At 39.0% G+C, this 23,965-nt stretch overlaps 2 protein-coding genes and 1 long non-coding RNA gene across 9 annotated transcripts in view; 1 reads left to right on the plus strand and 2 right to left on the minus strand.

Annotated features, from left to right (window-relative positions):
- Nucleotides 1-20,081, minus strand: part of LOC309478149 (uncharacterized protein) — an 88,077-nt gene extending 67,996 nt beyond the window's left edge. The window contains exon 1 of the mRNA XM_082141725.1: nucleotides 19,775-20,081. The gene's annotated coding sequence lies outside the window, so the exon portion shown is untranslated. The remainder of the gene's footprint in view (nucleotides 1-19,774) is intronic.
- Nucleotides 1-23,965, minus strand: part of LOC309478147 (uncharacterized protein) — a 206,570-nt gene that overhangs the window by 143,403 nt on the left and 39,202 nt on the right. For 3 of the 7 annotated variants that reach the window (XR_014198832.1, XR_014198833.1, XR_014198834.1), the window contains exon 1: nucleotides 49-2,014. The gene's annotated coding sequence lies outside the window, so the exon portion shown is untranslated. Of the gene's footprint in view, nucleotides 1-48 lie in introns of those variants that run through there. The other 4 variants (XR_014198831.1, XM_082141711.1, XM_082141718.1 and 1 more) reach the window with 2 other exon arrangements.
- LOC309478232 overlaps nucleotides 17,986-23,965 on the plus strand; it is a 156,937-nt gene continuing 150,957 nt past the window's right edge. The window contains exon 1 of the long non-coding RNA XR_014198887.1: nucleotides 17,986-18,416. This is a non-coding gene — a long non-coding RNA (uncharacterized lncRNA). The remainder of the gene's footprint in view (nucleotides 18,417-23,965) is intronic.

The following is a 23,965-nucleotide window of genomic DNA, read 5'->3' on the forward strand; positions in this document are numbered from 1 at the left end:
TTTAATGTTCCTCATCAGTCATTAAAGAGAATGAAGGAAAACACCAACCTATTTGTTTCTCTGTATCTTCAACTTTTATTCTGCAGGGTTCTTCCTTAATCTCCATCTTTACAATAGTATGTCTGTAGTTTCTCCTGGAGTTATTCATCCTGCTTTCTTGCTTCTTCTCCTGTGGGAAGATGTGAATATTCCCCAGCATTTAAACTCTCATGAACGCTGTGGGAGCTTCACTGACTGAAGGAGTGAATTGTGGTCGTTGTTGCTCATTTAGCAGATGATCATCACGCTTACCATCACTCTGGATTAGGGGTGTCGCAATATACCGGTGTTGACGATAATCGTGATATTCAAAGCATGAAATATCGACATCGTGTTAATTTAGAGAGTGACAATATACCGGTATTGGCGATAACCACAATGTTTAAAATGAATAGGACTCTTATGATAACATGACACGTAAATACTCTAGCGCCAGTACCTGGTTGACCTCTCAGGTGGCAGTATTGCACCCGCTGACACCTGTCAAATAAGAAGACGACGCAGCGCTCGTCAGCGCCCGCGCAGCTAGAGTGGAACACTCTGTCCACACCCGAAAAAAGTAAGCTCGCCAGTATTAAGAACAGAGTTCTTCGGCTTCAAAGAAAACAGCACCTTAAAGGTGGTCGCACACCGGACAAAAAGCGCAGCGCCACGTCTTTAAAATTCGAACACATTCTCTATGAGTGAAGACACACCGGCGGCCGCGACGCCCAGCAACGGCTCAGGACCATGTTCAAAATCCTGCCGCGACACAGAGCGTCATTTACATCGTTTTATATTAACTTTACGTTATATTTGTCTCAAATCATCGTAAATGATTTCACCCTTACAAACCTCACATTTAATTTTACATTAATTTACAGAAATCAGCTGCTTGAATGAAAATTGCTGATGTTATCGGATTTTCAGGTGATATTCTCAATTCATTCAGTTAACGGACGCTCTGAGGTAAAGTGTTCAGATCACAGACTCAGCAACTATTATTTAATTGTACAGTGTAATCATAACATAGTACAGACATTATCTCAATTCCATAATGTCCTTAAACAATGATATTGCTGGCCATAAACTGAGACGCGCGTGCATGTGCGATACCTCCAGTTGTCGACGCGACGCGGCTATTTTTTTACTAGTCATGGAATGGGAAACGTGACATTAACTGTTAACAGGGGGTTTCTGTGTTCATATATTAATAAAGGGTGATTATTAAAATTAAGAACCCCGTTTTCTTTACTCATCTTATTTTTGTATTTGTACTTGATTTTTTTATTCAAATCTGCTATCTGCATGACTTTATTGGCGCCGGTGCAACAATAGGTTTAAGAGCTTTTCAGTTCTTCAGGAAACCTTCAGACAGTGTTTTGCTTCAGTTTGAAACCAGATAAACTTCACATGCTTGTCTTCCTTCACAAGAATTTGCCATAGATTGAGTACGCAAGAAGTAAAAAATGCATGTGCCTTGTCTATCAGTATCCTTATGTTTGTTGGGTAAAAAAGAAAAACTATATAAACAAAGTAAAAATGAATTTGACTGATAACTACCCGAAATAGATTCTATAGATATCGCGATATATCGATATCGTGAATTCTTTTGGCCACAATAACCGTGGTGTGAAAAATCTAACATCGTGACAGCCCTACTCTGGATTATTCATGATTTAAGTGAATTAAAGGTTGATTGCTGTAATCAGACATCAATTCAATGTGGGGATGTGTGCAAAATAGAGACAAAGGAATAGTGTGCCATTCAGATGAGATTTACCTAAAACTACAGTTATTTCTGTCACTAAAGACTGTTGCATAATTTACAGTAGCACATTTAGAGAATGTTGTAAAATTAAATTTTGGCACATACAGTCTATTATCTGTTTTTAGCCTATATGCATAGTTCAGTTGAAATCTTGCTCTCTTTGGATATCATAAATCCTCCAAAAACTGCACAAATGTGTAGTTAAAAACCCCAAAAAAACAGTAAAATTACATTTGTAAAAACAAAAAAAAACAACAAAAAAACATATTTCGTTACAAAATTACATTTTGTTGCCTTGGGTCTCTGGAGACACCAAGAACCTGCTGCTAACCCCTGAATGAAGACCGCACAAGGGTTAAAGAGCCAATTGCCAATCGGTTAAGTCATTGCATCACTACAGCTGCCGTTAGAAGCTCCATTTGAAATAGAAACAGTCTGTGTTCTGAGATGCGGACTTAGTACTGCACATGCAAATGAAGGTCTTCATTGGCCGGTCTTCATTGGCTGGTCCAGACTGAAAAAAATCTGTTTTTTGTCATGATTTAGAAACAAAATTGATGACAGTTGTTGTCATATTTCTTTGGTAATTTTTAAATATGAAATATAATTTTAAGCTTAGTGGCTTGGAGAATTTGATGTTCGAGCTGCACATGCATGACATAAATAATCAAAGGCCTTTTAAAGATGAGCGCTGACTGAAATGACTTCCCTGAAAGGGACTTTGGCCCAGTTCATGTTTTCAGATTTAGATTTCTCAGTAAATAGCAAATGTACTTAGTCTGATAAGATCTCTTCGAGTCTCTTTTAATAAACCACTATATGAATGAACTTTCAATGAACTCAACAAGAACACATGGCTGAAATGAAAACAAATGTCTCCATCTAGAAGAAAATCTGTCTCAAGAAATGGGCGTGTAAAGCTGTGGAAAGGTGGGAGTGTAGACAGACCTGCAACACACTCATTATACAGACATATTAAAATATTACCTCTGAGAGAAATAAACTGAGTTGAGGGCACCTTGATTCATTTTAAAAATATATCCCTATATAGACCTTATGCGCCAGAGAAACGAGGGCACCGCCATCTTTAGAACATTGTCTTTTAACTTCCGTTTTGCGGTCGCTCTGTATATTTCTATGGCATTGCTGTCCAGGAGTAATTAGCTTTTGAAGTGGATTTACTTAATGTAAAGTTAACGAACATTATCATGAGGACTGTAATGTTTAAAGCAGATGACTTAACAAATGTCAGTCGACCGGGAAGATTTTAAAACGAGCCGTTCATTAATAAACACGCAAAATCGCTGTGAAAATACAGACCGGAAGTCAAAAGACAGCGAGTGCAGCGCTGAAAAGGGGCGGGGCTACATAAGGTCTATAGAAACGCAGAAGAACATTTAAAAGGTCTAATAATATTTTCATTACATATATGAGCACTAACCTAAGCTCTGCACCATGATCAGACGTTCACACACGTATTTACACACACATACATATACTGTAAAACATTATCTGATCAAAAAGTTATGATTACTTATATATGTCATTAACACATAAAATAATGTGTAATGAAATTTCAACACAATTGTTTGAGTTTTCAATCTTCCAATTTAGGTTCATAAGTTACTTCAATGAATCACAAATTCCAGGTGCTTGAATGAACTTGCCATTTTAAATTGAGTGGGGAACAAGTCTTTGGCGTGTTGCAGATTGAATGGAGGACAGCTCTTTGCGCATGTGCGGGGGACTACCGACGAAGCCAGGCCTCGAGACGAAAAAGTTTACGCGCCAGCAAGCAATCAAACTTCAATCGGCCGGGTGCCTCATTTTTCCGTCAGACAAGACGAGTCGGGTTGGCGTGAACAAGTTCGCTATTAGTAAGTGTTCGCGTTTTGTAGATATTAAGAATGTGTGTTGATGAAGCCAATAACGTGATTAACGTTAGCTATCGTTACCTTTTGATATGTGCAACAACTGTGATGTAATTTAAGCGAGGCACATTTCAGCGACCGTTAACGTTAGCTAGAACACGTTTGCTAGCAGTTCAGTCTTTTAGTTCAGTCAGAGATGATTTATCTGAGACGATACCAGTTTTCATTGTAAACTGTTGTAGAAAACACCATTTCTGATAGACCGTATGTCAAGGCCAAACACACTACCGTTCAAAAGTTTGGGGTCAGTCAGATTTTTTATGTTTTTAAAAGAAGTATCTCCTGCTCACCAAGGCTGCATTTATTTGATTAAAAATACAAACAAAAACAGTACTAGTGAAATATTATTCCAATTTAAAACAGCTGTTTTCTATTTTAACATATTTTAAACTGTAATTTATTCCTGTGATCAAAGCTGAATTTTCAGCATCATTACTCCAGTCTTCAGTGTCACATGATCCTTCAGAAATCATTCTAATATGATGATTTGATGCTCAAGAAACATTCATTATTATTATCAATGTTGAAAACAGTTGTGTACAAATTTTTTTCAACATTTTTTGATGAATAGAAAGTTCAAAAGAACAGCATTTATCTAAAATCTAAAGCTTTTGTAACATTAAACACTACCGTTCAAAAGTTTGGGGTCAGTAAGAATTTGTATTAAATTTTTTGGGGAAAGAAATCAAATAAATCAGTACTTTTATTCATCAAGGATAAGTTAAACTGATCAAAAGTTACAGTAAAGACATTTATAATGTTAGAAAATATTCTATTTTAAAATAAATGCTGTTCTTTTGAACTTTCTATTCATCAAAGAATTTTGAAAAAAAAATTGTACACAACTGTTTTCAACATTGATGATGATGAATATTTCTTGAGCATCAAATCATCATATTAGAATGATTTCTGAAGGATCATGTGACACTGAAGACTGGAGTAATGATGCTGAAAATTCAGCTTTGATCACAGAAATAAATAAAATATATTAAAATAGAAAACAGCTGTTTTAAATTGGAATAATATTTCACAGTATTACTGTTTTTGTTTGTATTCTTAATCAAATAAATGCAGCCTTGGTGAGCAGAAGATACTTCTTTTAAAAACATAAAAAATCTTACTGACCTCAAACTTTTGAACGGTAGTGTATGTTCATGCCCAGGACTGCAAAATAATTTTGGAGAACCACTGAGGCGGTTGTTCTTGCTGGGGTCTGCTTGCCAGTGCGAGCTGAGTAACGTTAGCTGCCTGTCGATCATGGCGGCGATACCAACAAACTAACTTAGGGCGTTTTTCCACTGGGTTCGTTTGCTGCGGTCCGAACCCGAGTGCGCTCGTTCCCGGCGCCCCCCGCAGCGTTGGTCTGGTTTCACACTCAATTAGTTGTATCGAACCCAGGTGCGTTTGCAGTGATCTTACGTCATCGCAAACGCACACGGAAAATGCATGGATAATACAACTCGACTGAGCATAGCTGTAATTTGTCTGTTTTTTTGGTGCTATTATGCACAACATAGTGAGAGACATCACCTCTTCAGTGTCCCACAACGTTCCCCTGCCACTCATGGTTGTCGTGTGTGAGGAAACAATGATATCGACAGTGATACGCATGCGCGGGATACTATACTTCCTGAACAAGCGCGCACCCGAGTCCGTGTTGCTTGCACATTAACGCGAACCGCGCCACGGTTCGGGAGCAACCGAGCTCAGACCACCTCCTCCAGGTAGTCTCGGGTTCGGTACTCTAGTGCGCACCCGGGTCCGATGACAGCGTTCACATTAGCGATTTTTCATGCGAACCGTGCCCCGGTCCGCACTAAACTGCCAGTGTGAAAGCGCCCTTAGTGCTAGATTATTAGCAGCCGCTCGGTTGCTGCAAGCTCATTATTGTTTCTTATTACAGAACATCGGTCGCGTTAGCTAGTGCTAACGAGCAATCCAACAATTCATACATCCGTTTCAGGTGTTTTATGATTTACCAGGCTCAGCTACTCATTTGATGAAGTGGACTTGTAAGTTTTGCAATTTTGCCTCGTACATTCAAAAGATCAAAATATCTTCTTTACAAGGACAAGCATGGACGTGGAAGAACAGGTTTTAGTTGTATTTACCCGAATTGTCTTACCGTCTTTCAATCCCATGTGGAACTTTTAAAACATTTGACGGACCACAAACAAGGAACCAGTCCCGTTGCTAAACTTCGTTGTGAACTTTGTACTTTTTCAGCGCCAAGCAATATCAAACATCATTTTCTTCATTTAAAGAGACATTTGATAAAAAGAGAGACTGTGAATTGCCCATTTGTGGGGTGCTGTTTTACATCTAGAGTAGCCTCGACTTTTACTGCTCACAGAAGCCGATATCATCAGTCTTCTACATTCAATAATTTCAAACCTGAACTTATTATTCATTGTCAAAGTCAAGCTTCTGTCAATGATGAACAGAATAACTTTGATTTAGAGTCACCAGATGTTTCAGTGACTGAACCTGACTCTCAGCCTACACAGAAGTCAGTTGAGCGCAGAATTGCATCCCTTTTCCTTCGACTGCAAGCTGTCCTTAATGTGTCAAAGTCTGCGATTCAAGAAATTGTGGATGATTTGTTTGATATTGAAAATGTGCTGGACAAATAACTAGGGAGTCAATTGAGAATGTTTTGGAGAAGCATAATTGCACATCTGAGGAATGTTTGACATCCTTGACCGAACTATTTCAAAGTGCTAACCCACTTAATTTCCTTTCAAGAGAAGGATCTTTAGGCACATACTACAAAAGACAGTTATATTACAAAAATAACTTTAGTGTCATTGAACCTGTCGAATATCTTTTCAACAGACAAGAAAAGTTTCATACTGTTATCTATATCCCTATTCTAAAGTTACTTTCAGATCTTCTTAAAAAAGAAGAGGTACTGCAAGCACTGGGGAAAAACAAACCTGTTGAGCAGTCTGGCTACTACAAGTCATTTCTGGATGGTGACTTCTATAAATCGAATGGAATCCTCTCAGGTCAAGAACTAAGTGTAGCTATTACTTTGTATATTGACGACTTTGAAATCTGCAATCCCTTGGGCACATAAAACATTTTTTTTTTTTTTTTTGTCTGTGGTGTGTATTGGGTTATTGGCAATTTACCCTCTAGATACAAGTCAGCATTGTCATCAGTCTACCTTGCTTTACTGTGCAAGGCTGAGCATGTCAGGATTTATGGTTATGATCGTGTTTTGAAGCCACTGATTGAAGATATTAAATGTCTTGAAACAGTAGGTGTGTTTGTAGAGAAGCTAGGGTGTAATGTTAAAGGCACCATCTTGTTCGTTGCGGCTGACAACTTGGCAGCACATTCCTTAGGTGGATTCCAAGAGTCTTTCAATGTTGAGAAGTTTTGTAGGTTTTGACTAGCTAGTCGTCAAGACATACAAACGTGTGATGTTAGAAATGGGAACTTTGTTTTAAGGTCACCAGAATCATTTGATGAAGCTTTAAATGTCTTGAAACAGAGGGACCTTGCATCTGTTGATGGTGTGAAACGAGACTGCCCTCTCAACAGCCTGACAGGTTTTCACACATGCACAGGCTTTCCACCTGATTTTTTACACGATGTGCTGGAAGGGATTGTGCCTGTAGAACTAAGTCTGTGATCAGACTTGATTTCAAAGAAGTATTTCACATTAGAGGAGCTTAATAGTGAAATACAGAGCTTCCCTTTTAAATTCTCGGATAAGACAAATTGTCCTCAGAAAATTCCTTCAACTTTTCAAAAGAGTGGAACTGTAGGTGGTAATAGCCACGAAAATTGGAGTCTTGTGCGTTTCCTTACCCTCATCATCGGCCACCGTGTTCCAGAAGGGGATCAAACATGGGAAGTAATCCTTGAGCTGAAAGACTTGGTTGAGCTCTTAGCGACTCCATATCACACTGAAGACTCACTGTGTTATTTGCAGTCCAAAATATCGGATCATAGACAGTTACTACTGACAGTTTTCCCGGATTACAAATTGCGCCCCAAACATCACTTTATTGAACATTATCCTTGCCTTATTCAAAGATTTGGACCCTTAATAGAGTGTTGGACAATCAGGTTTGAGGCTAAGCATTCTTTCTTTAAGAAGGTAGTGCGTGATGCCAATAACTTTAAAAACATTCTGCTTACCCTTGCCTCAAGACACCAACTTATGCTGGCATATAATCTTGAAATGCCCAGCATTTTCAAGCCTGAGATTGAGACAGTAAAAGTGACTGATGTGTGCCTGGGAGTCTTAGATGGTGGTCTTAGACTAGCAATCTTGAATAGATTCAGTGATGTTGACACAGTTGGACTGACCCCTAATGTCTTCTTAAATGGAATGCAGTATTCAAAGTGAATGATACTTTCTGTTGGAAGTACAAGTGGACAACCCAACTTTGGAAGGATTTTGGAAATATGCATTGTGCTGGCTGGTCATGTTTGTTTCTTTGTTGAACCTTTTTTGACTTACTATGTGGAGCATTTGAGGAGTTACCATCTTGTGAAGAAAAGTCCTGCTGAGTGTATCTTGGTGAAACCAGAGGATCTCATTGACTACATGCCACTTGTGTCATACCTTGTCCAGGGTCGCCTGTTAACCGCTCCTAGAACATTCTTGTTGAATTAAGGCTGCTGTAAGTTTGTGTTTTTCTACCCTGATGTAGAAGAATTAGCCCTCTTGCAATGTTTCCCAAATCTCTCTAGGAGCAACCCAGGTGTTGGGTGTCCTGCAAAATATAATTTAACAGCCTGATCCAAAAGAATTAACCCTCTTGAAGTGTTTTCCAAATCTTTTCAGTAGTAACCATTTGTTTGTATGTATACAATGAATTAAACCTTTTTTCTTCTCCAATTTCAGGCCAAAGTGGTCCACGATGCTGCTGCGAGTTGTCCTCTCTGAGACGGATATCAGACGCCTTTCCATCGAAATGAGGTGAGGGTCAATAAAAGAAAAGGAGAAGAAGCCAAGGGACCACGTATGAAGACGTCAAAGAAGGGTGAGGTCCACTACTGTCCAGATCCCCCTGAAGGACTGAGTGATGAAGACATGGAAGAAAAGCGGAGGATGATGGAGGTACATCATACACACACATGCACATCATACCTGTCTAATATTACTGCATACATACCTGCCTATTTCATACTAACTACCTACACTTTGCTTTTGTGTCTGTGAAGCCTACTATTTTGTCTTAGTATGTGTCCTTTGTGCTTGTGCAATCCAATTCAGGTGGAAGTGCTGAAAAAAGACCCAGATCACCAGCAGATAGATGAGCTGATGTCTGCCATGTTCTCCAAGCGCAGAAAGAAGATCGTAGGGGATCAACCTCTCATTGGGGATGTCATAGCTAGATGGCCGGCCATGTTCTGTGAGAGACAGGTATAACAATAGACAACACTCAGCCTAAGATTAATCACTTAATCCAATGACTAGATATCAATGTATGAGCTTCCCTCCAGGAAGTAATAGAGAGATGTCTGATACTGTACTGTGGTCCATTCAGAAATGTTTGTTTTTTTAGTCCAAATGGTGGCATGAATGTGCATACAGATAAGTGAGAGGATTGTGTTTAGTATTACTGAGTGGATGAAAGCCTTTGACAACAGACAACCTTAGCTTACTAAATTGTGACTCTATGCTTTGAAAATCTTCTCTAATTTCTTAACCTTTTTGTCTTTTTTGTGCCTCAGGTTCGGGCAGAGTTCAAAAGAGTCGTGAGCACAGACCTTCTCGAGTCGTACCTCGACGGACTTGATGACCTGGCACCAAGACTGCTGGAAGTGTACGAAGCTGCGACCAAGTCGGCAAAGAAGCCTGCACTGAAAGCCATTTTGGACTGTCTGAAGAAAGACGCGAGTAGACGAGCTGAGAATTGTAAAATTGGGCACCGGATGTTTGCAAAAAAAAACCTCAACACTGTTTATTTTTGTCCTGATTTTTTGTTGGACTTGATACATTTACTTTTGTTGGACTGAATACATTTAATGCTGAATATTGTTCAAATAATGGGGTCCAAGTATACTGTATTCAAGTTTCAAATATTTGAAATCAACCAGCTGCAGTCTGAAGTTTTAGTTTGTTTGTGTTTGGGGTTCAGCACAGCTTCTGGTATAAGTCAGCTGGATCTGTGAGATTAATGTTAAAAGGTTTTTTAAATGTTTACATTTAAAACCTGTTCAATATTTCAGTGTTGTGTAAGGAAAAAAGCTAATGCTTTTAAAGGAATGTATTTTCTATTGGGTGAATATGAATAGTGTTCAGTACAGCTTTGGGTGACCTAATGGGGATATGACAAGCAGAGGGCTGTGCACATGCATATAGAAGGTGAGATGTTTCCTGCAGTGATCATCAGTGAACTTAACCTCATTAGGTCACACACCAATAACAATGATAAACAACTTGGATGACAGGCTGTGATTTTTTTTGGAGGTGCTGAATATAGATCGCTATACTGCTGTATGTGTCTATTGGTCTATCTAGCCTACATTCAGCATGACCAACTTCTTGGTTGACAACAGGCAGTGCAGACAACTGCAGGAAACACTTCCCATCATCCACCTTCTATACACACACTGAGAATACTTATGGAGTCTGCTTGGGATACCCCCTCATAGTGTAAGCTCACACACAACCCATTATGTGACCCACACCCAACTGAAGTTTGGTACCAAAAAAAGTATTGATTACAAGTTTGAGATGATTGCATGATTGAAGTGTTTATGTATAGCTTGTATTGGCTTAACATTGGTTTTAATAAAAATAAAAATGTTTTGTACTCCAATTTGTGTGTTTTTATAATTAATTGTTAAGTTAAAAAAAGACATTCTTTTAGATCATCTTAACTTGATACCCTAATTCAAAGACATTACTTAATTGAAATTACTAAGTTGAACCCACTAATGGGGATAAGTGAACAGAATGCTCATTAATGAGTTCACTTTATTTTGAACTTGCATAGCAAAGTTGAAACAACAATAATTGTATAGTCATGTTGACTCGCAGAAAGCAATTCACAGCTTAACAAGACTCAAAATAATGAGTTAAAACAATTCATTAATCCATTTTGTTTTTACTTGAAATTTTGGGGCAGCTGCTTAACTTATGATTTTAAGTAGAACCAAGTAGATATTTTTTACAGTGTACATACATATATAATGTCTGAATCTGAATGTCAAATTATTTAATTACTTGTGAGCCATGGACCAGAACATGAAAATTTGCTCATTTAGTAACCTTCAGGCAATGCTTTTTCTTATATCTCTGTAGAGTAGCTAATTTGGCGAAACTCTTCCCAAATGAAGAGCACTGGTACGGCTTCTCTCCTCCAGTATGAATTCTCTGGCGTGATTTTAAGTTGCAGGATATAATAGAGTCTTGTCACAGTCAAAGCACACATAAGCTCTCACACTAGTATGAATACACTCATGCTGTTTTAGATCATCCAATTGTGAAAAACTCTTTCTTATTGTGAGAAGGTGTCTTCTCAAGATTGATTCCAAAACAAATGTTTTATCACACTGATCACAGCTGAATGATCTCACTCCAGAGTGACGGCGCAGATGATCTTTGAGGGACCTTTTGGATGTGAGACTCTTTCCAGACTCTTTTCCAACATTACATTCTGGTTCAATTGACATATTAGAACCAAAAAGAAAATCATTGAGTCCCTAATTAACAAAATCCAAGTTTACTAGTATCTAGTTTTAGATTTATTCTTCCATGTCAGTTTTCATCTTAATATTCCTCATCAGTCATTAAAGAGGGCAGCAGAGAGGAAATGGCGCAAATCAAAAGACCCATCTGACCTGAGTATGAATCAGTCTAATCTTCTCTCCAGTCATCCTACCACCTGCCCTCTAGATCCAATCCCCTCACACCTTCTACAAGCCATCTCTCCCACACTTTTACCAGCACTCACACACATCATTAACTCATCCCTCCATTCTGGCATTTTCCCTACAGCATTCAAGCAGGCTCGGGTAACTCCACTGCTTAAAAAAACAACATTAAACACATAACTTGTAGACAGTTACAGACCTGTCTCTCTCCTACCATTCATAGCAAAAACACTTGAACAAGTTGCTTTCAATCAAGTATCATCTTTCCTGTCTCAGAATAACCAGCTGGAGGTCAACCAATCTGGCTTCAAGAAAGGGCACTCAACTGAGACTGCATTACTGTCGGTCACAGAAGCCCTGCGGACCGCAAAATCTGCTTCTAAATCATCAGTTCTCATTATCCTGGATCTGTCTGCTGCTTTTGACACTGTGAATCATCAGATCCTTCTGTCCACCATCTCATCACTGGGCATCACAGGTACTCCTCTCCAATGGTTTGACCATCTCACAGGTAGGTCCTTCTCTCACAGGTAGGTAGCACATCGGCATGGATGAAGGAACATCACCTGCGCTCACACCTGCTTCTCGTCTTCCCTGCCACCCCATCAAGATCGGTCAGAAATCTTGGAGTAATATTTGATGACCAGCTGACCTTCACAGACCACATTAAAAAGACCGCTCGATCATGGAGGTTTGCACTGCACAACATCAGGAAGATCAGGCCTTTTCTAACTGAGCATGCAACACAACTTCTCGTCCAGGCCCTAGTCATATCTAGGCTTGATTATTGCAATGCTCTTCTGACTAGACTTCCATCATGTGCAACTACACCTCTATAAATGATTCAGAATGCTGCAGTTCGTCTTGTCTTCAATGAGCCCAAGAGCCTACTTTTACTCGCTCCTACGAGTCTACATCCCTACCAGAAGTCTACAATCGGTCGCTGATTGATGGCTTGTGCTACCATCACAGAGAGCCAAAATCACTCTCCAGTAGAGGTCTACACTACTATTTCAAAAGCAGGACCCGAACCCGTGCAGATCCGAGAAATGCCATAAATGTACTACCCGGGCCAGTCTATAAAGCTGGACCCGACCTGACGGTAAGACACAGACCCGATTATCACATATTCCACACTAAATTGCTATTGACAAGTCAATAAACCAGTTGTGAAAAATAAAACTTTTTGTCTTGCCTAATTTTAGTAGCCGTCATCTCCCTTCCTTGTAGCTGACTGATTGTGATGCATTACAATCCTCCGCAAGAAAGTTCTATCAATGTTATTCCTCTCATTATTCCAAGCTTAATCCACTCATTATTTCAGCTTCAAAAGTCCACTTGATGTCACGGTGACGGATGACAAATGTGACTGCAGATTTGCATTTCGACTCGAGTTAACTCGCATAATAACTTTGACTGTTTGACCTTTTGAACTACAATAACAATTGCTCGTTCAGTGCCATGGCCGCTGACGTTAGCATCATTTTTTTTTCCTATCATCTCTATGCCCTCTGCGCCAAGTCTGACCATCAAAACTTTAAAGCTGCAGTCGGCAAGATTTTTTTTTATCATATTCACTGAAACCGACACTATGCTCCGACAGAACAACATAAATTAGCCAGTTTTAGAAAAAAACACATGCTTCTACCTCCACCTAGAGCCAGTTATTTGTTTTGCAAAAATCCACCGCTCCCAGTTCTTCTGGTCCAATCAGCGCAGGGCTGTGTGAAATCTGACTGTCAATCACAGTTTGTGCACACGCCACAGATCCCCCTCGCGCACGTTACAATATCACATGCACACACCTGAAGTTCGCAGGTGTGTTGGATTATATTAAGCGTGATGGCGGAGAGAAAATATACTAACTAGCTTCCAATTCCTCGGTTAACAACCAGAGCTAGGAGGTCCAAAACAACCAAGGAAAGTACCAAGTAACCAAGTACTCCATATGGTGTGGATCGATGCTGATGAGACGGGCGCGTTCAAAGAAAATCTGGTGCACACGACGAGCACAAACTCGATGGGAGGGTGCTTAGTGGTAGTGGGGCACGAGAGTTGTAAACATTCAAAATTTTGGCTAAATTCCCTCAATCTGCCAGACTTGCCTATTGCAGCTTTAATATTAAACAAGACGATTCATTTATATCATTATAAAAATTGGAGAAAGTGTAAAGCGAGTCTTGGCAGAATAAGTCCCGTATGTAGACCTCTACTCTCCAGAACATTCTCATTCACTGTTCCTTGCTGGTGGAATGAGCTCTCCACCTTCAACCCGAATGCAGAATCCCGGACATTCAAAAGACAGCTGAAAACTCATCTCTTCTGTCAGCACTTGACCTCTTAAAATAAAAATATTATATTTCCTTTTCCTTTAATCCTCCCTTGTCTGGCTTATACTACTCTAAGCAATGCCTGAACTTTGTATTTTGAGCACTTCTTGCGTTGTTTTTGCCTCTTCGTGATGACTCGCTTGCTTTAGTTCTCATTTGTAAGTCGCTTTGGACAAAGGCGTCTGCTAAATGACTAAATGTAAATGCAGGAGAATGGAAAACACCAACCTATTTGTTCCTCTATATCTTCATCTTTTATTCTGCAGGACTCTTCCTTAACCTCCATCTTTACAATAGTATGTCAGTAGTTTCTCCTGCAGTAATTCCTCCTGCTTTCTGCTTCTCCTGTGGGAAGATTTACATTTATTTATTTATCCAAAGCTAATTACAAATTAGGAACAAAGCAAGCAATTTATTGTGAAGAGGCAATCAACACAAGTGCTCAAAATACAAAGTTTCAAATATTGCTTAGAGTAGCTAAGCTAGACAAGGGAGGGGTTAAAGGAAAAGGAAAGGATATAATTTTTTATTAAGTGCTCACAGAAGAGATGAGTTTTCAGCTGTCTTTTGAATGCTGTCAGGGATTCTGCATTCCAGATGAAGGTGGAGAGATCGTTCCACCAACAAGGAACAGTGAATGAAAATATTCTGAAGAGTGATTTTGTGCCTCTCTGTGATGGTACCATGAGCCGTCACTCATTGACCGATCGTAGACTTCTGGTTGGGATGTAGACTCATAGGAGCGAGTGAAAGTAGGAGGGAGCTGAGCCTGTGGTAGATCTGTAAGCAAGCGTCAATGCCTTGAACTTGATGTGAGCAGCGAGTGGAAGCCATTGCAGAGTAGGGGTGTAACCACACATCAATATGGATCGATGCATGCATCAATGTCACACGTAAAATATCGATATGAGGTACCTTTATTTTGACACTTTCCACATCCTCACGTAACATCCATCTACGCATTTCCTCCAAAGCACGCATTTCCGTTTACTCACCATACTGTCTTGTAACGTTAATCTCCTCATCTGAAATAGACGCCTGACAGATTGACTGAACCCTAAACATGTTAGGTCACAAAAGCCGGTATTGTCCACTGCCAAGGCATCGCGAGTTCATGTTTTACAGAAGAAACCAACAAGTATCCTTGTTGTTTGTGAACAAAACCCGATAAAGTCCACTTTAGAGAATCAGTGCGCAGTATCCAGGTCAGGTGACAAGGCTGCTAGTCACTTTGGAAAGACGCAGAGCTGAGAAAAGTTTTGTCAAAGCTAACAGAAAGTGATCGAGGATGGATAATTTCAAAGAACTTGATGAACCCGTGATATCATCTTCGGGGTGTAAAAGGAAAATAAAAGCTGAAACTTTTTCTCTGAAACTTTCAGGCATCTATGATTAACTGAGTGAAGGTCAGCTGGTCATCAAAGACTACTCCAAGATTTCTGACTGACCTTGATGGGGTGATGATAGGGGTGGGAATCTCTAGGCACCTCACGATTCGATTATGATTCAGAGGGCTGCGATGCGATGCAAAAACGATTATCGTTGCATCTTTTTTTTTTTGTGACTGCTTGATACTTTTAAAGCAAAGTATTTATAATGACCCATAAATAATTTACTTCCAATATCTTTTATTAATAAAACAAATGGAAGTGATTTGGCAAGTCAACTCTAAGGTTACATTTGCCAGCATATGTCCCAACATTGCAAAGAACCAACAGAAAAAGAAATGTGTGCCTGTAGTAGCAGCATACTTGCAGTCAATGAATACAAACTTCAGCATATTCTGAATCTCCAACATAAAATAATAGACTTCTAACCAACATCCTCCTGTTATGTGCAATGAGCAAAATAATCCTGCAGACAAAAAATAAACAAACATTTTGCTGTAACAAAATCACAAACAGCTTTCATACAAAAATATAGGATTAAGTACCAGCAGATTTCATTGAAATAATGCTTGTGGACTTATGCATATTCTGAATAATTAGTAACATACAAAGGTGTAATACATTACCCCTTCACTTTCCCCTACCCCTCTGTTTTGCGCGTTCACGTTAAGGGGTAGGGTTGTCTCGATTCTCTTTTGGTTGGAGGGGGAGGGGGAAGGGACAGATAGCCCTTCAAACGAAGATTTTTCGGGACCACACTTCAAACGAAGGGCTATGAGAAATGTCCCTGCATACACCGGCTATAGAGGCAACATGGCTGCCCAAGCGAAAAAGGAGACCCATAAATGTAAGAATTTTGGGCATTAATAAGTATTTTAACGACAAATAATAATTTGCTTTATGTTACATTCAATCTTGTGTTCAAATTTACAGTCATGTTCTTCAAAGAAACGTTTGCAAAAAAATGTTTCAAGGAGCAAGGGTAAGGGGTAGGCGAAGGGGTATAAAATAGAATTGTGATTGGGCATGACTTGAAATTGTTGCTGTATACCACAATCAAAAACAGTTTATACAAAAAGAAGTAAATTAACATCTGCAGAGAGCAGTCAAAATGTAACTTTTTGTGACTGGCATTGCACTGATACACACGGTGACTGTGGAGGGCAGTACAGTAAACCTACGTATAACAGATCTGTTTACAGCATATTGATGTGAAAAAACAATACAAAAAGCAGCTCTCATACAAAAATAGAAAAAAAGGCCACAATGAAATTTTGCCAAATTTCCACACGTTAGCTTTTAACGAAGAGGATGCCGTTCGGATTTCGCGCTTAGCCATCATGCGTCTCTGTTATGCACACGGTACAGACAGTCAGGCCACTGGCACTTCAGAGTTCCGCCTTTTGCGTTCCGTCAATATTAAGTTATTAGAATTTTTTTTTTACATTTGTGAATTTATTCAAAATTGTACACGTCCGCATTGCGATGCATCTAAGAATCGATTTTTTCCCCCACCCCTAGTGACTGATGATGAACCTAGGATGGTGAAATCATGCTGTAGAGAAGGATTTGGCAGGGAAAACGACAAGCTCAGTCTTTGCCAGGTTAAACTGCAGGTGATGTTCCTTCATCCATGCCAAGAAGGAGTGAATTGTGGTCGTTGTTACTCATTTAGCAGATGATCATCACACTTACAAACAGGGGTCGGGAACCTTTTTTGACCAAAGAGCCATTTTTTCATTTTTGGATAATGCATTTTTCCAAAAGAGCCACAGTAGAAAAAAATATATATATATATTATTAAAGACGTGCTTTTTTTCAATAAAAAATTCAACAGTAGTAATTATTAGGTCCATAGACAACTAAAAACAAGCAAATATTCAGCAAACAATAAATAAGTGGCAATATGGAATTAATTGTGCAGGGCTTTCACTGTGAGGTTGAGTTACCAAGGGATGAGCATAAATCCTGTTTTGTGTGCGTGTGCGTGTGTGTTTGTGTGTGTGAGAGAGAGAGAGTGAATGCACACAGTACTATCTGCTGTGTTTACGTGAATACTCGACTTAGCATTTTGATATATTTCTGTGTTTATTTGGCCGTTTAGGCGCGCAACCGAAGACAAAGGCTACTGTGCTTGTCCGTGTTTGCTCGGAGCGCGCGCACAGCATCCTGTCAGTATAGTTCAGTTCTCTTTCACGACTTTTAATATTTAATTTCAATATAAAGCACATCCTGTTCTTTTCTTTCTTATTCATTCATGTTTTGTTATTAATAACTTTAAACAGAATCGTTAACTGAAATCTGCACGGATTATCAAAAATACGACACATTTATAGGACATAAAGGGTCTCTGCGGCAAAAGTGAAAGTACCAGCGGGTGAAATGTCTCTTTGCGCAGCAAAGCACCCGTTTAAATAAAATGATATATTAAAGTTTATAAAGCCTACTTTTACATTTTCGCTGCTGTTCTAGAATGGTTTTCGCCAGCTTGAATCCCAGTGCAGGAGCTGTAGGTTACCACAGAAACGTAAGCGGTTAGTTGATTGCTGTGGTGACTCGTGACACTCGCGAACAGCACTGAACACGCACTTTTGCCGGTACAACTTTAATATTATTATTATCATAAACTTTTCATTAACTTCAGTAGGCTGTAGGCTACTACAACAAGGGAATTGTAATTGGCTGCTTTTTCTGCAGAGAGCCGATCTGTACGCTGATTTCACGCAGCCGCCATTTTGAAATCGAAAGTGAGGCTCCGGTGGGAAGAACCCCGGAAGTAAAGATAAACAACAATGCCTTGGATTACCAACCTGAAGCTGCTGCCGCGATTTACACTATTGGATGTTAATATTCAATATAGGATATGTATATAGTTCATTCCTGCTTCTTTTTTTACATTCTGAATTATATATAAAAAAATGATTTTATTTATAAATGAATTTCACTGTATATAGTCTAAAGTATGAAAGAAATGTATGTACATTTTTAGAATTGACACAACATCATTAAACACAACAATACACCATCGCATTCACGACTCTCCTGTGATTAAAGGCGACACTTCCGGTTTTCTTCCCACCGGAGCCTCGCTTTCGATTTCAAAATAACGGCTGCGTGAAATCAGCGTGTTGATGTGTTTTAATTGTTTCATCGATGGTTTGTTGATAAAGGGTGAGAGACCTCGCGAGCCACATGATTTTTGCCAAAGAGCCAGATGTGGCTCGCGAGCCATAGGTTCCCGACCACTGCTCTAGATTATCCAGGTGCAAATGTTTTGCTCAAAATGTCGTTAGAGACAATTCCACTTTTTTCTTTTTTTTTTTTTTTGAGAAAGCAGGACATATGAAACAACAAACAAAATCATATTTTTAAAGTTTAAATGAAAAAGAGATAAATAAATGTAAAAAATATAGGATATATATATATATATATATATATATATATATATATATATATATATATATATATATATATATATATATATATATATCCACAATGATAGGCTAGATAATGCAAATCAATGCCAGAAATAAGCTCAGTTAAAAAAGAAAATAGAATAGATTGTGACTATATTGTGTTTCAATGGAACATCAATCTTGACATTTAATCAAAACTATTTTGCACATGATTTATAAGATAACATATAGTTTAAAGTATAATACAAAGTTTAATATAACAATATTAACTAAACTTGTTATGGTTACAAATTGGATGTATGAAATAATAATACGATGTTAGGTTAACTGTTCCCATAATATACCTAATACAGAGATTTGTGTTCAAACACTTTCTTGCAACCGACTCTAAATATTTAATGTAAAACAAATAATGATTGTATCTTCTCAAAAGTTGTGTTATTATTAGAAATAAGCTCTATATTTCCAGCACTGCTAAACTAAATTCTTAAATTCAGTTCATAGAGAGGCTGAAAGAATATTATGAGGGTTTATTGCTGGAATCCGACATCGATAAAATGTGTGAATGTGTACGAATTACAGACAAAAGGAATCGTTTGCCATTCAGAGATACAGGCATTTAACTTAAAAACTCCAGTTCTGTGTGTCAGATTGTTGCATAAAAAAAATACAGGTATACATAATGTTAGAACAAAGCTGTTTTCTTTGCATGATAAGTTTTACATAATAGCTACTCAACACTGTAAATCTAATGGTTGTGGTTTTACAGAGGGGAAGGTTTTTGTCATTTTATAAACCAGGGAGAAAAAAAAAATCGAGCCCTGCTGACATTAGTTATGATTTATCATTTAAAAACTCTGTTTACCAGGTTTCATTTGTTCATTACATAAATGGAAAACAACTCATAATCTTCACAAATTGCAATGTGAAAAAAACAGTCAGTAATGTTTACGTTTCGCGAGTGTAGTGAACAACATCAGTCGATTCATTTCTGAGTGATTCACTAAATGAACCGACTCGTTTAGTCGTTTGGATTTAGATTTCTCCTAATAAGTGATAAAATGAATGTACTCACAGTCTGAAAAACAGCAGATTTAGAGCAGAATGAACGGCTGTGTTCCACTCATGTGTATCTCCCCTTCCCTTGCTCACTTCTCTTCTTCTTCTAGACTCGGATGTGTGTCATTGCTTCGGTTGCTAGAGCGCCTCTACTGGCGGAACTCCAGCGATGGGAATTCTTCACATTTAAATTTAACACAATGCATCGCGGTAAAGTGAAAGTTGCTCAGATCTATTCTAACCCAGTGGTTCTCAAACTGCTTAGAGTGTCGTTCCCCTGAGGCATTTAATATCCTTCTGCGTACACGGGGTACTCTTAGACTACAGTCACTGTCACACCTTTTTCATTAAGGGACAATATTTGACATTAAAGGAATATTTTCATTAAGGGACAATATAAAAATCGATTTTTCTCGATTTTTTTACCTTTACAAATACGTTTGTATAAGTAGCCTAATGCTTTAAAAAAAATTTTTTTTTATAATAATATAATATAAAATATTAATAAAAAATGTAATATGCATTAATGGTAAAAACTAAATTATACTTTTAAATATTAAATTAAGTCGCTGTATTAATGAATGAGTATGTCAGTAATACTCAGTCTCCTGGAGTAATTCCTCCTGCTTGCTTCTTCTTCTCCTGTGGGAAGATGGGAATATTCCCCAGTATTTAAACTCTCATGAACGGCTGTGGGAGCTTCACTGACTGAAGGAGTGAATTGTGGTCGTTGTTGCTCATTTAGCAGATGATCATCACATTTACAATCACTCTCAATTATCCAGGTGCAAATGTTTGTAAAAAGACATTTAGAAACAATTCAATTTTTGCAATACTGTAGCTTACAAAATGATTAAAGCTTTTTTTTTAAAACATTTTATTTGTAGGATTAAAGAGTAGAATTAAAATCTAGATAGGCGCTATTCATGAAATAATTTATTGCAATTTTGTATTCCAAATTCTTAGTACTCATCTTTCTAGATCTGTCTTCTACTTTTGACACAGTTAACCACCAGATCCTCCTGGCAACAATCATGATGAAAGCCATCTCAGGAACAATACTCCAGGGGTACAAGTCTTGCCTCTCAGTAGGTCATTCAGGGTGTCGTGGAGGGTTGAGGTGTCTAGTTGCAACATCTAGCTACTGGGGTGCCTCAGGGCTCAGTGCTTGGACCACTTCTCTTCTCCATCTACATGTCATCACTAGATCTTTCATCCAGAAACATGGCTTTTCCTATCACTGCTATGCTGATGACACACAACTCTACCTGTCATTCTAGCTAGATGATCCAACGGTTGCTGCTAGAACTGCTTGGTCCAACAGATTTTCCTCATACAACAACAGTAAGATCAGGCCCTTCCTATCAGAGATACACAACTCCTTGTCCGAGCTCTTGTTCTATCCAGACTGGACTATTGTAATGTGCTCTTAGCAGCCCTTCCAGCATTACCTGTCAAACCTCTGTATCTGATCCAGAATGCAGCAGCGAGAGTGGTCTTTAATGAGCCAAAGAGAGCACACACTGATAGCAATTGATGTAATTTCTACTGTAAATCTTACAACAATGTATTGTATTTGTGTTTTTACTGTAAGTGGCAATGCATCATGGGAAATTAATGGACAGTCCTTTATTATTATTGTAACTACACTGTACACGCAGAGTTTTACAATGGTTTTACAGCCACCGCGTTGCATCATGGAATCACTGCGGTCTGAATTTTGAATTTTTAGGCGGTTAGTTCTAAACAAACATTTTGGGACTAAGCCATCATTCAAGAAGAAGAAAAAAGACGAAGCAAACATTCTGGGACGAAGGTAAGTTAACTCCACGTTATGTAACTTACTGTTTTCCTTACATATGTATTTTTATATCATAGATATAACGTTAGTAGTTCTGCTTATCTGAGTGGATGGTGACGGTTTTGCTTGCTGTGATTAGCTAACATAAAGTCAGCTGTCCCCTTGTGGTTTAGCTAAATTGAATATAGGGCATGGTCAGAAATAGGTGCTTTTATGATAAGGTAGCTAATGTTATTAACGCGTCTCTTCCTCCATCAGTCCATTGAAATCAGTTATGTACTGGTAGTTTCTAACGTTAGCTACCTTGTTCATTACAAATTGATGCTATTTTTAATCTGCCTGAAGTAACGTCAGCATGGTTCTTTCACTGTTTGGATGGATTGGCTGGCTAGCTAGCTCGACTGTCATTTAGGGCTGTCAACAAATATTCTAAATTCGAATATATATTCGAATAGTTTTAAAAACAGAATTTCAAAGGTGAAAATTAATATTCTAATGTGGAAAAACACACCCGCGGCAGTGGCGGCGCCAGGGGGGAGCTAGGTGGTGCTGCAGCTCCCCCTATAATAGCCATAGCACCTGCCCAGCACCCCCAAGAAATGTCTGTAATTTTTTATATTTATATTTTAATGTCATGTTTGAATATTCTTTTTCATGTTGTTAAAATGGGAATTAAATAATAATTTAAAAATATATATATTTTAGTCTAAAATAACATGAGGCCCAAACAGGTGATCTTCTTTGGCCAATGGGCGCAGCGCCCGGCGAACCTTTGACCTTAACGCATTTCAGCTTGTTTTTGATAGCGAGTTTGGAAATTTAGCAAAGTAAAATACACCAAAATGGATCGTTTTTTGCTCCCTAAACGTCCACGTTCTGAGTCACAACCTGAAACGAGAAACGAGACTGTGAAGGTGCAGACACACCACTCGTCGTCACAGAGCCCCAGGAACAAGAAAATCCTGGGGATGAACTTGAAGACGGAGGAGAATCGCCAGCGGCGGTTTCCATTGAGGATGCTAACGTTACGGTTTGTGCTGCAGGTGATATTAGCAACCATCCTCAAGAGGGGCCCAAGAAGGCCAGTCCTTCAAAAATACCCCACATGGCAATTTGGGAATCAGCAGAGAAGTTTTAACAAAAGTTGGATGGATCAGTATTCATGGCTGGAATACAGCGTGGCCAAAGATGCAGCATTTTGTTTTGCGTGTAGGCATTTTCTGAAACGAGGGCACGGATTTCACATAGAGCCAACATTTACCAGCAGCAGCAATGGATTTAACAACTGGCGGAAAGCATCAGCATCTCTGAAGAGCCATCATGAAAGTATGGGGCACAAATTTGCTATGGAAGGATGGAATGAGTTCAAGCAAAAAGAGACAAGCGGATCTAAAATAGCAAACCTGCTTGATAAGGGACATTCTGCGTTAGTTATGGAGAACAGAAAATACATGAAAGCTGTGGTGGAAAGCCTGCGCTTCACAGCCTGCCAGGGGATCGCACAGCGAGGACACTGAGAGGGTGAGGAGTCACACAACTTGGGAAACTTTCGTGAGCTGCTGCATGTTATTGCTAAGTTTGATCCAACAGTGGACAAGAAGTTAGCTACCAACCCATCAAACGGCAAATACACTCACCATGATATTCAAAATGAGATATTTGCTGTAATGGCAGAAATGATAAGAAAGAAGATAAGTGATGAGGTAAGAGATGCCGAGTGCTTTGCTGTTTTGATGGATGAGAGTAAAGATATGAGTAAAAAGGAGCAGATTTCTGTTATTGTGCGGTATTTGCAGCCAGAGTCAGGGGAAGTGCATGAGGAGTTTTTGCATTTCACTGCCGCAGATGGATTGGATGCAGACTCTCTGCTAGCCAGCATCAAACACACACTCAGTCAGTGTAATATTGATATACATCGCTGTGTCGGTCAATGCTACGACGGAGCATCTGTGATGTTAGGATGTAATAATGGTGTGCAGGAAAAATTCAGAAAGGAGGTGCCGCAAGCCATCTATATACATTGCCATGCACACAAGCTGAATTTAGTGTTAGTGGACTGTGTACATAATGTCAGTGCTGCAGCAGAGTTTTTTGAGACACTACAAATGCTCTACAAGTTTTTTTCTGGATGCGTGGTGCACGATCTATTCATGAGAAAACAAAAAGAGCTCGACCCGACAGCACAACCAGTGGAACTCAAGAGACTGTGCGATACTCGCTGGGCTTGCCATTATAATGCGATCTGCGCCGTCAAGAAAGCTCTCCCCGCTATCCGAGCCACCCTGCGTGATGTCATCACTCAGTCATACCCACATCGGAGGGCAGAGGCAAGAGCCATCAGTGCCATCATCGATGAGAAGTTTGTTTTGCATCTCATCATGTTTGAGGATTTATTTAGAACAACAA

This window comes from Leuciscus leuciscus, assembly GCF_965113295.1.
Source record: "Leuciscus leuciscus genome assembly, chromosome: 16".
Classification (NCBI taxonomy): Eukaryota; Metazoa; Chordata; class Actinopteri; order Cypriniformes; family Leuciscidae; genus Leuciscus; species Leuciscus leuciscus.